This window comes from Dasypus novemcinctus, chromosome 17 (genome assembly GCF_030445035.2).
Source record: "Dasypus novemcinctus isolate mDasNov1 chromosome 17, mDasNov1.1.hap2, whole genome shotgun sequence".
Classification (NCBI taxonomy): domain Eukaryota; kingdom Metazoa; phylum Chordata; class Mammalia; order Cingulata; family Dasypodidae; genus Dasypus; species Dasypus novemcinctus.
The window spans coordinates 11,175,567-11,189,881 of NC_080689.1; the positions used below are offsets into that span (position 1 = coordinate 11,175,567).

The 14,315-nt window shown below is 44.4% G+C and overlaps 1 protein-coding gene across 5 annotated transcripts in view; it reads right to left on the minus strand.

Annotated features, from left to right (window-relative positions):
• Positions 1 to 14,315, minus strand: part of TGFBRAP1 (transforming growth factor beta receptor associated protein 1) — an 85,706-nt gene that overhangs the window by 68,897 nt on the left and 2,494 nt on the right. The window contains exon 1 of one of the 5 annotated variants that reach the window (XM_058278271.2): positions 10,896 to 11,320. The exons of 2 other annotated variants lie outside the window; for them this stretch is intronic. The gene's annotated coding sequence lies outside the window, so the exon portion shown is untranslated. Of the gene's footprint in view, positions 1 to 10,107; positions 10,148 to 10,412; positions 10,826 to 10,895; positions 11,321 to 14,315 lie in introns of those variants that run through there. 2 more of the 5 variants (XM_004471265.5, XM_058278273.1) reach the window with 2 other exon arrangements.

A 14,315-nucleotide genomic window follows, 5' to 3' on the forward strand; every position in this document is an offset into this window, starting at 1 on the left:
TGTGGTTGTCTAAAAATAAAAATGCATTTAAACTCAAAAAAAAAATACAAACTCAAGGGGATAGGATTGGAGAGGGGTATACACTTAAATTCCCAAGGTATTGGTAATATTCTATTTCTTAAGCTGGATGTTGTTTTAATTATTTTCTATATCTTACATTGATTATAAACATCTTTTATTAAATATTAGTTTTAAAAATTACGTTGTATATGTGCTCATGGACTAAACTCCTCTCATTCCCCCAAACCAACTTACTCTGAAAATAGAGACCATCTCAGTATAATAAACTTGGAATTTATAACCTGCATGTCCCTTACTTAAAATTCCATTTAATGGAAGCATATTTATCATATTCATGAGAAGAGATTTGCTTGTAATTTCTTAGTTCATTTAAATTCAATGCTCAATTTACATCGTATGCATATTTAGTGACCACTACTCAGAATATCGAAGTCTAATATGGGGTGTTCTGTAAGTTATTTCCCATAAATGCCCCTTAATTTATTAGGGGATGAAGGAGAAGACTAACCCGTGGTAGGGTGCCCAGGAGGACAAACACCCTGCACAGGGTGAGTGCCTGTGCCTTTGGGGGCATGGCCTCTTACCTTCTTGGCACTTCTACCACCTCCCCTTCGCTTCCAGAGCCACACTTGGATCACCACTCTTAATTTTTAACCAGTTCAAGACTGGCTGTACTAAATGTCTCACTCCCCTTTTCATTTTCTCTGTACCAAATCCCACCAAGGTCAGGCCTTGCAAATTCACAATAGAATGAATATGGAATAAAAACAATTTTATACATCAATAGATTACATAGACAGAGGCTTGCAGATCCAACATTACAGGATTTCAAATATTTATATATGTAAAATAAAACAAAGCAATAAACTGTTGCTCTGGGACAGAAATATCTTCCGCTAAAGTAACGCTATAACAAAGAGGTATTTTTTTAATGGGATCTTTATCAATACTTATTCTTGAACCAAAGAATGATACCATTATCTGCTTTGTCATGGAATGTGCATTTAATTAGACAGCAATTTTAAATGGATCTGCTGTACAATGCACCCCCCCCCAAAAAATATCCCCTATTTTAGAATTACATCAACACTTTTACAGAAAGCAAACTCGTCAAAGCCCATGCAGTTAAATGTGCACCAGAGCTTCATCACTTTGGGGGTGAATGTAGGGAAAACTCATCAATGGGTTATAATAGGAGCCTTATAATAGTATTCTAATAGAAGTTCCTTTCCTTTGAGCAATTTTCATGTAAACATTAAATCTTCAAATGAAGATCAATTCTCCACCTACATTTTAAGTAGGACATATCTAAAAATAGATTTGCTATTGTTTCATTTGATATGAAGTTTTTTGAGGGATTTACTATAGTCCACTATAGTAAATGGTCACACATTTGTATCTAAGCCAAGTCAACACCTGGATTCCAAGCCAACTCCTGGAAGATGGGCAAGGGTGTAGGCAGTAGCTGTTCAGGGCCAGGCTCTACCACCCTTGCCAAGACCTTTACAATCCCAACTCTCACCTCTGGTGGCCTTCAGTTCGCCAATCTATTCTCTCACTGCTCTTTCTAAAATGTCACATCATTGCCCTCCTTAAAACACTCCTGAACTGTTTTCTTAATTCCATTTTCAAACTGTTCATTGTAAGCATATAGGAATCCAACTGATTTTGTATATCGATTTTTGAATACTTGCAACCTTGCTGAGCTCCATTAGTTCTAACAGTTCTTTAGTGGATTTCTCAGAGTTTCCTATACACAAGATCATGTCATCTGCGAAGAAAGAGTTCCAACTTGGATGGCTTTCATTTCTTTTTCTTGCCTAAATGCGCTGGCTAGACCCTCCACTACACTGCTGAACAGACGTGGTGAGAAGGGACATTCTTGTTTTGTTCCTGAGACAAAGGAGAAAGCTTCCAGTCTTTCACCATCAAGCATGATATTCAACGTGAGCTTTTTGTAGATGCTCTTTATCAGGCTGAGGAAGTTCCCTTCTATTTCTAGTTGTTGAGTGTTTTGATCATTAAACAATGTTGGATTCTGCCAAGTGCTTTTTCTACATCCATTGAGATCATCATGCAATTTTTATTTTTATTCTACTGATAATGGTGTATTACATCAATTTTTCAATGTTAAAGAAAGCTTGTGTTTGGTCACAGTGTATAATTCTTTTCATTTGCAGCTGATTCAGGTTGCTAGTACTTTGTTGAGATTTGTGTCCATATCGATAAGACATGTTGGTCTCCAGTTTTCTTACAATTCAGTAAGACAAGAAACTCAGTCAAGAAATGGGCAAAGGATCTGAATAGACATTTCTTCAAAGATATAAAAATGGCTAACAAGCCCATAAAAAGATGCTCAACATCATTAGTTATCAAGGAAATATGAACAAAACCGCAATGAGATATGATTCAAGAGAGAAGTGTAAGCACAGAGAACACAGCGGAAAGGAAAACATCGTGGCCAGAAGGAAGGGGCCAGAAAGAAGAGATCTGTGATGCAGTAGAGCATCTCCTCTTCCTCTCCACATGGTCTTGAGAGGAAACTCACAGGCAAGTGCAAGGTCAATTTCCTCTTGGCCTGACCCATGGTAGCTGATCTGTTTCTAGTTCAACCCTGGTATCTAGCCTGAGAAGGACCCTGAAAAGTCAAGGGGACAGGCTCAGCTGGGTGGAGGGTACCGGGCCATTAGGTCCCAAGTGTTCATGGGCACCTGCCTGGCCAAAGCAGCAGCAGGGTGGGGGATCTACTGAGCAGCCTGCTACCCAGGTCCAGCTGCTTCTTTTGGCCCGTGGGACTAACCCCTGTACATCTTTCCTCTCCTGGCCACCTGTCATGGGTATCAAACAGGATGGGTAGGTGTGACTGGACACAGGCACTTTGTTTTGGTCTGAAAACCTCTATTTCCCATGCAATGTTTTTGACTTAAAAAAAAAAAACAGCAAATTTGAGGCTCTCAATTCTTTATTGAGTGAAAAGAGGCAAACCTCATCAGCCAAAGTTCTCCTATTGCAAGCTAGTTTTGAAAGCTTACTCTGTGCTAAATTAGCAAATTAAAATACTAATTGAAGTTCTCTTTCTCTTCTCTAATAAAACAAACCACTGAACACTCGCAGTTCATACTTATCTGGCTTGGTGACACTCTAGGGTGTCTAATAATCACCTTCCAGTCAGGAGAAATAACACGCTTAAAAATATTTCAAAATAGACTTAAAAAATTTTTTTAAGAACACTTTCTCAAAACTTTAAGTCGTGCACAAGTTGGTAGTTTTATGGACCAATATGCTCTCTTCTTAGGCTAGAAATTGAGTAATGAATTATAACTACACCCTTTATCATCTCAAGATCAAGAGAAAAACGGCAGTTATCTTAGTGATGCTACTCTTAATGTCATGTGGAGTTTATTATTACTTAAAAGCTCAGTCAGTGGTCACAGGTATAATTTTGTCTTTCAGTGACCAGGACGCTTGAAATTTTTTTTGGTCATTGCAGTTGGCTTCTCAGAAAAAAATCTCCCTTAAGTCCCAGAGGTGATATAACAAGGTAACTAGGGGTCTGAAGCATGTGGAAACAAAACAGAAGCAGGATGGGACGGGAGGCTGTTTCCTGGCTCACCAGGAGTGGGGGAGGGAGGCTGGCATTCTCAGGCCGAGTGCGGCAGACCCGACTGGGACCTGGAGGAGTCTACCAGAGGTGCTTTTGCTGCTTGTGGGGGAAACATACAATGCCTCGTTGTGTATGATACCACAATGATTTTTTTTTTTAAAGAACAGGGGAAAAAATTGTAACCATGACGTGTCACCTCTATGTTGTTCTTGACAAAAATGCAGAGCCTCAATCTAATCATGAGCAAACATCAGAAAACACAAACTGAGGGACGTGCTACAACATACCCGAAACAAGGGAACACTGCTGCACTGTCACAGATAAGAGACAAGGCAGGCAGGACACCTCAGTGCAAGGTGGGGAAAGTGGATCAGAAAAGGGACCCCGAATCAGAACAAGGGAATTAGTGGGAAAACTGGTGAGAGTTGAATAAGTCTGTAGTTGAGTTAGTTGTTAGGAGAGGTGGCAATCAAAGGGGAAGCTGGGTAAGTGGTCTAGGGGAACTCAACACTGTTTTTCCAATGCTTCTGTAAGTCTAAAATTATTTCAAAATAAAAAGTTAAATTAAAACAAATGTAATCATGACTTATCCGTTCATCATGTTGCTTTAGAGTAATGTAAAAAGAGAAAAGAAAAAAAATAACGAGAGAAAAGCAAGCTGAGTCTCCTCTCCTGACAAGAAAGGAGACCCTTGGAGCGATGACCTGAGCGACGCTAGCCCAGAGGACAGTGTGAAGCACACCCCGTCCAACAGTCCAGTAGAAAGCTCCCAACACGCCCTCGGGGCTGCTGGGCTGCTTTTATGCTCTGTTTTATTCAGTCACTTGCAGAGGTGATTTTTCTCGAGTTTAGTGCCCTAGCTTAAAATTACAGGTATGAATAAAACCTATAAATTAAGAGTCTTTCCTGCTGACAGTGAATTTCAGATAGGAGAGTTGGGGCTTTGGTTCATTTGCAGTACTTCCCAGATAGGGGCTCAGAATGAACTGGGGTAATTGTGAGCCATCTGCACACTTCTGGAAGAAGCAGGTCTCGAGCGGCTGTGGTGGTGGCCTCTCAGACCTGGCACAGCGCGGCTGGGAAGAACGGCGAGACGGGGTCTCCTAAACGTCCTCTTGACAGATCGCAGGCCCCAAAACTAACTTGGCAACACCAGACGCACAGGGAGGGAGGAGGACACAGTACCAAGGAGCCATCCCCAATATTAATCTGGGAAGACTGAGTCCTAGTTGTGACCTGGCAGCTTGCCGATGACTGGGGTCAAGTTGCTCTGAACGTATGGGCCCGTCCCCTCCTCTGTAAACAGGAGTGTGCACTGGGCTGAATCCCTCCCTACACCGGTTTCTGGTTCTTTCTGGCCTACGAGGAGCTAACATTTCTGGAATGCTCGTTAGGTGCCAGACTCTGTACTAAGCGCTTGCTTAGTGCTCAAAACGAGCCCATGAGGCACTGTTATTCCATCCTGTAGGGGAGGGGAGGAAACAGGTTTGAAAATATTGAATAACCATGGTGAGTAAGTGGACGACCTGGGAGCCTGACTCAACAGCCTATGCCCCTCACCATCTGCCATGCTGCCTCTCCAGGGGAGCCTTCTCTCTGCCCAGCTGCATCCTCTGGACAAAGGATGGGAGTCAACTGACTGTGCCCCTGGCTGATAATCTGGTTCCAGCCTTGGGAGAAACTCTGAGCACTGAATTTCTGTATGTTTGATATATTTTCCTTATTGTCCTTTCATCCTCGCAATTACCCTGAGAGACTGATATTATTTGGAGATAGAGACATTTTACGGGACTTGCTCAAGGTGACAAAGCTACTGGGTGATGAACAGGGACTTCAACCTCAGTTTCTGTTTCTTACTCCAGGCCATATTCTCCCTGCTCTATTTTCTGAGAGGTTCAAGTGTGATTTCTGATCTTCTCTTAGAACTTCAGTCCTCCTGAAGAAAACAGCGACTACACAGATCCGTCCACTGTGGTACCGCCACCTACCAGGGTTCTTGCTTCCCCATCAGGAGTCTATTATCCCACCTCCTGGGGTTTCTCTGCTGCCAAGATGATTTGCCCCTGCCCTATGTCCCCTAAACAACTTTTGTCACGACAGTCAATGCTTCTCACCAAATGGGGTTGAGCACCAAAACTGCCTCGCCCTAATTCACTTATACATTTCTTCACGAGCCTGGTAATCCTACCAAAGCAGGGCATACATTCATGTGGCGGAAATTGTTCTCCCTGAACTGCACTCCGTGCTGGGCCAGGCTCTTCTAAGCTCTCACAGCCACCTCTCTTAGGTCTTCATGGTGAAATGACCTCTCTTACGTCTGCATCTTGAAATTTGCCAGGAACCAATAACACATACATTGACTGGTACCAAAGAGAACTTTCTCCCTTTCAAAAATTAGGACACTACCTAACAACCATTTCACGTTATCTTTTGTACCCAACTGACAAAGACAGCATAATGTTGGAAACTGAGGCATGGTGGTCTTGGAAAGAGAGACGTGCTGTTTCCATGGCTACGCTTTTAACATAGGAATGCAGCAATTAAGCCTTTCGAGTCAACAGGATAGAGCTGTCCCCGGCAGGGAGAAATACGAGCAAACACACTTTGTAGTTTGAAAGGAATACTAAATCTTTGTGCTTTGAGATAAGTTCTTTAATTTATGAGTCTTGTTAATGTGTAGTTACACTGCTTGTTATCTCGATAGTTTGAGTATATATAATGCCACATGTAGAAAATAAAGTTGTCTGAGGAGTCATTACTCGCAGACCCCCTGATCCCAGCTCTCTCTCTTTCTTACTCTTTGTTTCACTCTCTTTTCTCTCTTTCTTTAATTCCCGATACGCTTCGGGTCCAAATCTCCAACAGCATAAGACTAATTAAAGCACAATAAACCCGTTTCAGTGACCTGTAAGGGCATCTAAGCACAGGAGGAAAAAGGTAGCTACCGTCTAACATCTAACTTGTCATCTTGATATTACAGTGGTGTATACCTGTATGTAACTACTCATACTCCGTATCTTTCTTCCTGGGTAATATTCATCTATAGTATATGTGTATATTATATTATTATATGTTTTATATACATGATTATACACACACATATAGATAGTCTAGAATATTATATCAACAGTTATAACTCATGAAGCTGACTTGGGAAGGGAAAGGGGAATTGGAAGAGAAGCAGAGACAACAGGGGTGTGTAGGGCAGTCATTTCACAGCATCTTTTTCAATTCTGGTCCTTCTAGCAAAAGTCTGAAGAATCAGTGAGTGCTTACTAGACACTAACTAGGCAGTGGTCCCCTTTTATTTACATTGCATATCTTAAAACTTCCATTTACTCAATAGCAGTACTTTGCTATCAAGAAAAGATCTTGATTTCAGATCATTTGCATGATTTTACTACAACCTTCTCCAGCTCTTCTGCACAAAGCACTCCATCTCATTTAGGGTAGCCCTAAATTAAGTGGTTACGTCTACCTTCGTTTAGTAGTTACATATTTTTTAATAAAGAAAAGCAGGCCAGGCTTGCCAAAGAGGATATGAGTTGTAAAGTATGGGCCAAATTATTCAACAGCATTCAAACACCTGGCTGCCACAAATGATTACTTTAATGTATTTCTAATGAGGACTGGAGTCAGCCCAAGATGAAGATGCTTAACCGATTAAGTAAAATTTACTCGAGTTTTCTTAAAGGATCACAAAACTTTACTATCAGTGTGAAGGAAGAAGCCATACGACTTCATTTTTTATTTTCTTAACACAAATGCCAGCTGCAAATCAAGACCAGAATGCATAGCATTTTAAACAGTGCGTCCTGTGCTTTTAAAACTTTGTCAGCTGAAACAGCCTAGCGAAGATTGGTGATGGACTTCTGTTTATGGCAAGGCTGAAGGGGTCTGGGGAGCCTGCAGGGGTGAATCAAGCTCTCTCTCCAAGAGCCCAGAGGATGGCTTACAATCGTGGGTGGACAAGACAAGGCAGAGTAAATGAAAGCTAGGGGTATTAACACACTTCTCCCCCAATCTCTGTATCTATCTATTGGTGTGTACAGCAAATTGGAACTGAGAACCCATGAGTCTAACTCCAGAACAAAGCATTTACTGGGCTAACAATTACTCAGATCATATAACCATTGATTTTCAGAGCTGAGAGAGTTATTGCCCTATCCCCTCATTTATATTGATGAATAATTTATTGAGCACCTAAGTGCCAGCTCCTGTGCCAAATGCTGTACCCTAGATATTTTCTAATATGCACACAAATTTTCTAATATTATCCCTACTTCGAGTGAGGAAATTGATACTCAGAATGTCAAGTGAATTGCCCAAGGTTTCAGTAAGTAAGCCAGGATTTGAACCCAAAGCCCCATGCTCATGTCTCACTATGTGGCACTGCCTCCCGCTTGTGGCTGGATGGGGTCTGTGGAGGGCTAGCTGCGGGCAGACTCCTGGAGTCCAGTCACTGCTCTTTCTAGTGCCTCAGGCCTTTCACTACCCACCAAAGAGGCCACTTCCATGACTGCTGAGACTGCCTGACTGGCGGAAAGGGAAGGGAAAAAAGGAAGCAGTTGGCGAGATGTTCTATCTGACCACTGAGCCAGGACGGCCTCAGTTTTCTGCCAGCTTCTGGCTAACCAACAGAAAGAATCACATCCAAAGCAAGGGGGCAGTGGGCACACGTGGGCCGACTGCACAGTCACTAATTCCGACTTCAGATAAACCGGCTCATGTTGCAGGAAGATCATCATGGCACCGGCGGTTACCAACGCTCGAACCTGCCGCTACAATCACGGCAGCTGCCGCCTTCCTTCAGCTGGAGGGGGCGCCCACCACCACTTGATCAATGATTAAACGCTGCTCCACGTTTTCACCTCAGCACCCAGGCAATCCATATGATTAAGAAGCACCGCATGAACCCCCATTTCCCGCAAGCCAGCTAAGGCCCCCAGAGTCATCTGGGGGGACTTTGTGAAGGTCACCCATCAGCACACGGGAAGGAAGCAATGACAGGAGCAGACAACTGGAGACCGCAGCTTTTTTCTAAAAGTCGTCCCCATGTAACACAGGGAGGCAAGCAGAAAGCAGAAAATCCAGCTTCTACCTGGACCTCCAGAAGGCAAACGAATGGAGAAACCCCGTGGGAGATTTTTAGCACCCTTGCCCCAGTGCTCTAACAAGCGGCCAGGAACCCCAGCACGGGTCTCTTCCCTCTTCTCCAACACCGCCCTGCCCTACTGAACCACAGCAGTTTAAATCCAACCCCACCTTCGTCTCCACCAACACCAGAGTCTTGGCTGGGGCAGTTCAGTTCTGTCCTCCATAACCTAATGCTGAAATGGTTTTAGCAGCTTAATTGATAAACAAAAGTGCCCAGCTTGTTTTGAAGCAAAAATGAAGCCTGAAACTTCATTTAACAGAGGCTTAGGAATTAACAAATGACAGTGACTACTGAACGTTATCTAGATGCTTTTTTCCCCCTTATTTTTCCAGTATATTACAGAATAGCCAAAAGCTAATGCCTGAAATTACTGACACTGGCTAGCTCGACCTTACCTTTGTTTATGGTTATTTCAAAACTAGGCTCCCCCTTGTGTATACTTACTACCGTGATGGCTGTTCTAGACTGACCTTACCTTTGTTTATGGTTATTTCGGTTAGGCTCACCTCGTGTACACTCCTTACTGTGATGGAACGACCTCCACCCGCCCCTTTGAATCGATAAAAAACCCTAAACCCCTCAAAGTCGCGGAAGGCAGATTGGAGACACCGCTGTCCCCGGCGTCAATAAACCTGCTTTTTCTCGCGACCACCTCGGTGTGGACTCCAGTTCATCTGCTCTGGGAAGAACCCAGAGGACCCGTGCGGGGTTTCCTTCACAACCTCCCAATCCAGGCAATGGTTCCGGCCACGCAGGACCCTCAATTTGAGCTCCCAAAGCCAAAGAGCTCCAGGAAACGTCAATTACAGCGCCCAGCCCATTCCCAGGAAGGGGCGGGATGGGCTCTCCTCACCCCTCTCCCCCAGAAAACCGAGTCTCCCCCTCACCAAGCAAGCTCTACGTCTCCCAGATCTAAACCCTAAACCTACACCCAACGCAACCCAGTCCCTCCTCACACAGCGTACACACATGCTCACCCCCACTCACACACACCTGCCATCCCACACGCATGTGCACGCCTGCTCGCCCCAAGTACGCGGCCCCCAAGACCGTATGCCCGACTCCGAGCCGCACACTTGCTCCCCACCCCCCACCCTTGCATTCCAGCCCCCCAATTACACCTGCCTGCACACACTCCGCCTCCACTGTCGCACACCTGGCCGCTCGCACACAGCTGCCCCCCACCCCCGGGGGCAGACCCGCTTGCTCGTCCCTCCTCCCTCCAAACACCCCGTTTTCCGTCGCGCTGCTCCCCGACTCCGCACGCTCTCCCGGCGCGGCCCGGCCCGGCCGCCGCCCTCCCGCGCCCGCCGCCCGCACTCACCGGCGCCCGCCGCCGCCGCCCCGCGCTCGGCCCGCGCCGCCGCCCCTGCGGCCTGGGGCTCCCGCGCCGCCGCCGCGCCACCCCGCTCGCCCGGCCCGCGGCTGCCCGGGCTGCTCCGGCCCCGCCACAGCTGCCGCTTCCCGTCACGTGGGGCCGCCGCCCCGCGCCGGCGGGAGGGCGGGAGCGCCGCCCGGTCCCCGCGCCGGCCTCGGCCCCGGCGCGCCGCGTCGCGGAGGCCGCCGCGCAGTCGACCCCGCCGGCCAGGGCCCTTCCCGCCGGGACTCTTCCCGCGTTTGCCACACAACCTCGCGCAGCTCGAGGCGGGGAGGTCGCCCTCGTGGCCTCAGCTTCCTCCTCTGTCAACAGGGTTCGCGACGGCGCCTGCTTGGCGGGGCGCTCTGCAGGGAGGCCTGAGTTCACCCCTGGGCGCGTTCGCCGCGGCGGCTGTGGTCGCTGGTGCGCTTTCTGCCGCCCCCGCCGGAATGCAGCGCCTCAGGAAGCCTCGGGCCTTGCGCATTGGTTCGCCCCTCTCTCTCCGACCCAGCACAGTGCTGGCCTTAGTGGGGGCCCTCCGGAGATACCGAGTGAATGAACCCAGAGTCCGAGGACAGGCTCGGCCCCCTGCCACCTGACAGCGAAGTCGGCTTGGGAAGCTGCCTGGCTGCTGGTGCCTGCTATAGAGCCGAAATGTATTGCCGGGCTCGAGCCCCCACTGGCCACAGCAGTCCCGGGTCTGGGACTGAATGGAAGGCCCTAGGGGAGCAGGTATATTTGCAGGATCTACTTACCTAAGAAGGGATCCTGGGGATATTTACCCACTCCTGTTTGGAAAGTCCATCAGTAACTATTCATGTAGGTCAAGCCACAATGAAGAATCCTGGGTTACTAAAATCCCTTTGATATACAGTCAAAATTTAACTTCATAATGAAAGAATTAGAAATCTCCCTCCAGAGTTGCCAGCGCTCAACCAATACTGCATAAAAAGCCCAATTTTTCCAATGATCTTCCCTGGCGTTAGCGCCCACCTTGGCCTCAGCTTTCTTCCAGCTGTGAAACTGCTGGGGAATGTAAAACAAAGATGCTATCCAAAACCGTGGGAAAAGCAGATAACTTGATCTGTTTCAAAAGGGTAAAAACGAACGCCTCCCCAAAAAGTTAATGAAGAAAACAAACCATCAGAAGTCAGCTCCCCTCCTTCCCTCCTGTGACTTTAGGCCACACCCATGCTGCAGTCACACATAGTGCTTCAGATAGGACCCAGTGGAACCAGTGCCACCGGCTCAGCCTCCGGGTGGGGACAGGTTTGCCCAGGAGTGTAGAGCTATCACCAGCAACTGAGCTTCAAGGGCAAGTAGTAAATGCACCTCAAGTCTAAGCCAACAGGCAGCCAGTGGAGCCATGGACCAAGAGGGTACCAGAGCAACCTAGTCCAGCCTCCTCATTTTACCAAGGCCCACAGAAAATTTTTGTTTCTTGCCCAATCTCATTGGCTAATCACTGGCCCTCCTGGCCCTAGAATCCATATTTCCACTTTTCCATTTTATTTGTTTACCATACTATATATATATACTATATATACTATACAGTGCTGACAGCTGCAAAAGACTAATGGCAAGGGTAACATTTACTGATTGCCAGACACTGAGCCAAGTGATTTACATCAATTATCTCATTTAAGCCTTGCCATACCCTTATGAAGAAATATTAATCTCCCCATTTTCCAGATGAGTTGACTGAGTCCAAGAAGTGAATGACTTGCCCCAAATCCCAAACCCCAAATTAATAAGAAACATAGCAAGAGTAAGAACCCAGAATTCAACAATACAGCAGCTTTTTAAAAAATAAAATTAGGTTCCATTGAATGACTGTTTTATGGAACAACCTTTGATTTTCACATTAAACAATCCAGGAGTAAAAATGTGCATTTTCAAAAAGATAAGAAAAGAGGTAATTCAGAATAATTATATCCTTTATGAAAGGATTTACCATAGGATTCTTCAAATGGCAAACTCCACATGTGCACTTTATTCCATCTAGAAACTTTTGTTTTTCCTGGAACTTAGACAAGTCTGTTTCACAAATGGCAGGTATCTGTATGTAAACACCAATGCATTTGTGAGTATATACCTCTGGCTAATTCTAAATTCCTCATGTTATTTCTATTGGTTACCTTTAAGAAGAAATATAAAAGTCATATGTTTTTCCAAAGAATTTCCAATTAACTTTATTATTTTTATTAAATATCCCTTAGGCCCATGCTAAACATATTATTTTATAGACTGTAAAAAAGATGTGTTCTAATAGAAGAGATTAATGAAGATTGAGTTGCATAGATACTACTGAATGCTTAACAGTAGCAGTCTACTCCTAATTTCATCACACTTGGTGATATTCTTGTTCCTCACTTCTTCACTGGGTGAAAGCACATGAGGGCAAGAAATGTGTGTCATGTTTTCTGCTATATTTCTCTGCATCTAGAAAGCAATCAACAAGTTTTAAATTCTTGAGTTAAAATGCTCTAGATAGATGAACTACAGGTGGGCTTTAAAAAAGGCTTTTGTTGCTTTCTAAACTGTTATTCCAATCTAAACTCTCCCATTACGAGTAACACATCTTGATGTTTGACTGTCATTTTAGAAGAGGAAGTTAAGGAAAGAAATGTCACATTTAGTTTTTGGTTTTGTTTTTTTAACCAAACATAGCCTACTATGTGCCATGTTTTAATCTCATTTAATCATACACATCCATATACTTCAGTCTAGCTTCAGTAAAAAACCTTTTGAATTATTACGGTAGATTGATTCATGTGCCCTATGAAGACATGCTCAAGTTCTATCACCCTCACCATCCCAGTCCTGTGGGTGAGGACTCATTGTGAACTCCTATTTAGATGAGGCCAAACTGCATCCATATGACCAGAGTCCTCATAAGGAGACAAAGACACATACAACTGAGTTGCAGAAAGCCATAAGAGACCATAGAGACAGATCACCATGTGATGGAGGCAGAGACTGAGTTATGGATTGCCAGCAAGCCACCACAAGAATGCTGCAGACTTAGGGGAGAAGGCATGGACCGCCAATACCTTGATCGTGGACTTGGTAGTCTCCAAAACTGTGAGCCAATAAATCCCTATTGTTTAAGTCAATCAGTTTGTGGCTTTATTATAACAGTCCTGGCAAATTAAGACAAGTATTTAAACCAGCTATGTGCCTGATAGTATGCTAGAGGCTCAGGGGATACTGAAGTGAGCAAGACAGTCCCTGCCCTCAAGTAGCCTAATTCAATGCAGTGGTTTGTAAGATACGGTCACTAATCAGCCATATATCAGCATCACTTAGGAACTCTGTTAGATATAAATTCCTCTACCCCACCCCAGGACTCCAAAATCAGAAACTCTGGGGGTAGGGCTCAGCAAAATATTTGACAAGCCCTCCAGGTGATTCTAACGCTCACTCAAATTAAAAATCATTTGGCGGGATATGTAGAAGAAATACCCACCAAAGTAGATCATAAGGCAAAAAATAATGTGTTCCAGGAGTCTAATGGAAATGCCTGAGGACCAGAAAAAGTTTCATTCATTCATTCATATTCATTCAGCACACAATTAATGTTCACATGCTCTGTGCCAGACCCCATGCCAGATGCTGAGAACCCAAAGATGAAAGAGATACTGTTTTCAAGGAGCTCATGAAAGAGTTTTACAAAAAGCCAGTACTTTAAGTATATAAATGCATCTATATATTATGATCTGATTGTGAAAGAAATGAGAAATGACAATAAAAAATAGAACAATTAATTATATGATGGCATTGAAAGCAGTTTTTTTGAAACTCAAAGCAGAATTGTGACCCTAAATTGATAGAAATGCTGGTCCAAAATATGAAGTTTTTTTTTGTTATATTCACTTTAATAAATTTTATTTATGCTCAGTTATATATATCATTTTTATTTTGGTAATATATGTATAATATAACATTTTCATTTTAATGACTTCCATGTATACAAGTGGTGTTAATTACATTCACAATGTTGTGCTGCCATCACTGCCATCCATTACTAGGAGCTCAGATATTTTGACAACGAATGATAAAGCATTTGGAATATAAATATCTTAAATATTATACTACCAACAAGAGGAATCAGAACCCAGACTCCTCAGTATATACTTTGTTCATTATTCATTCATTCAGCAAACATTTACTGA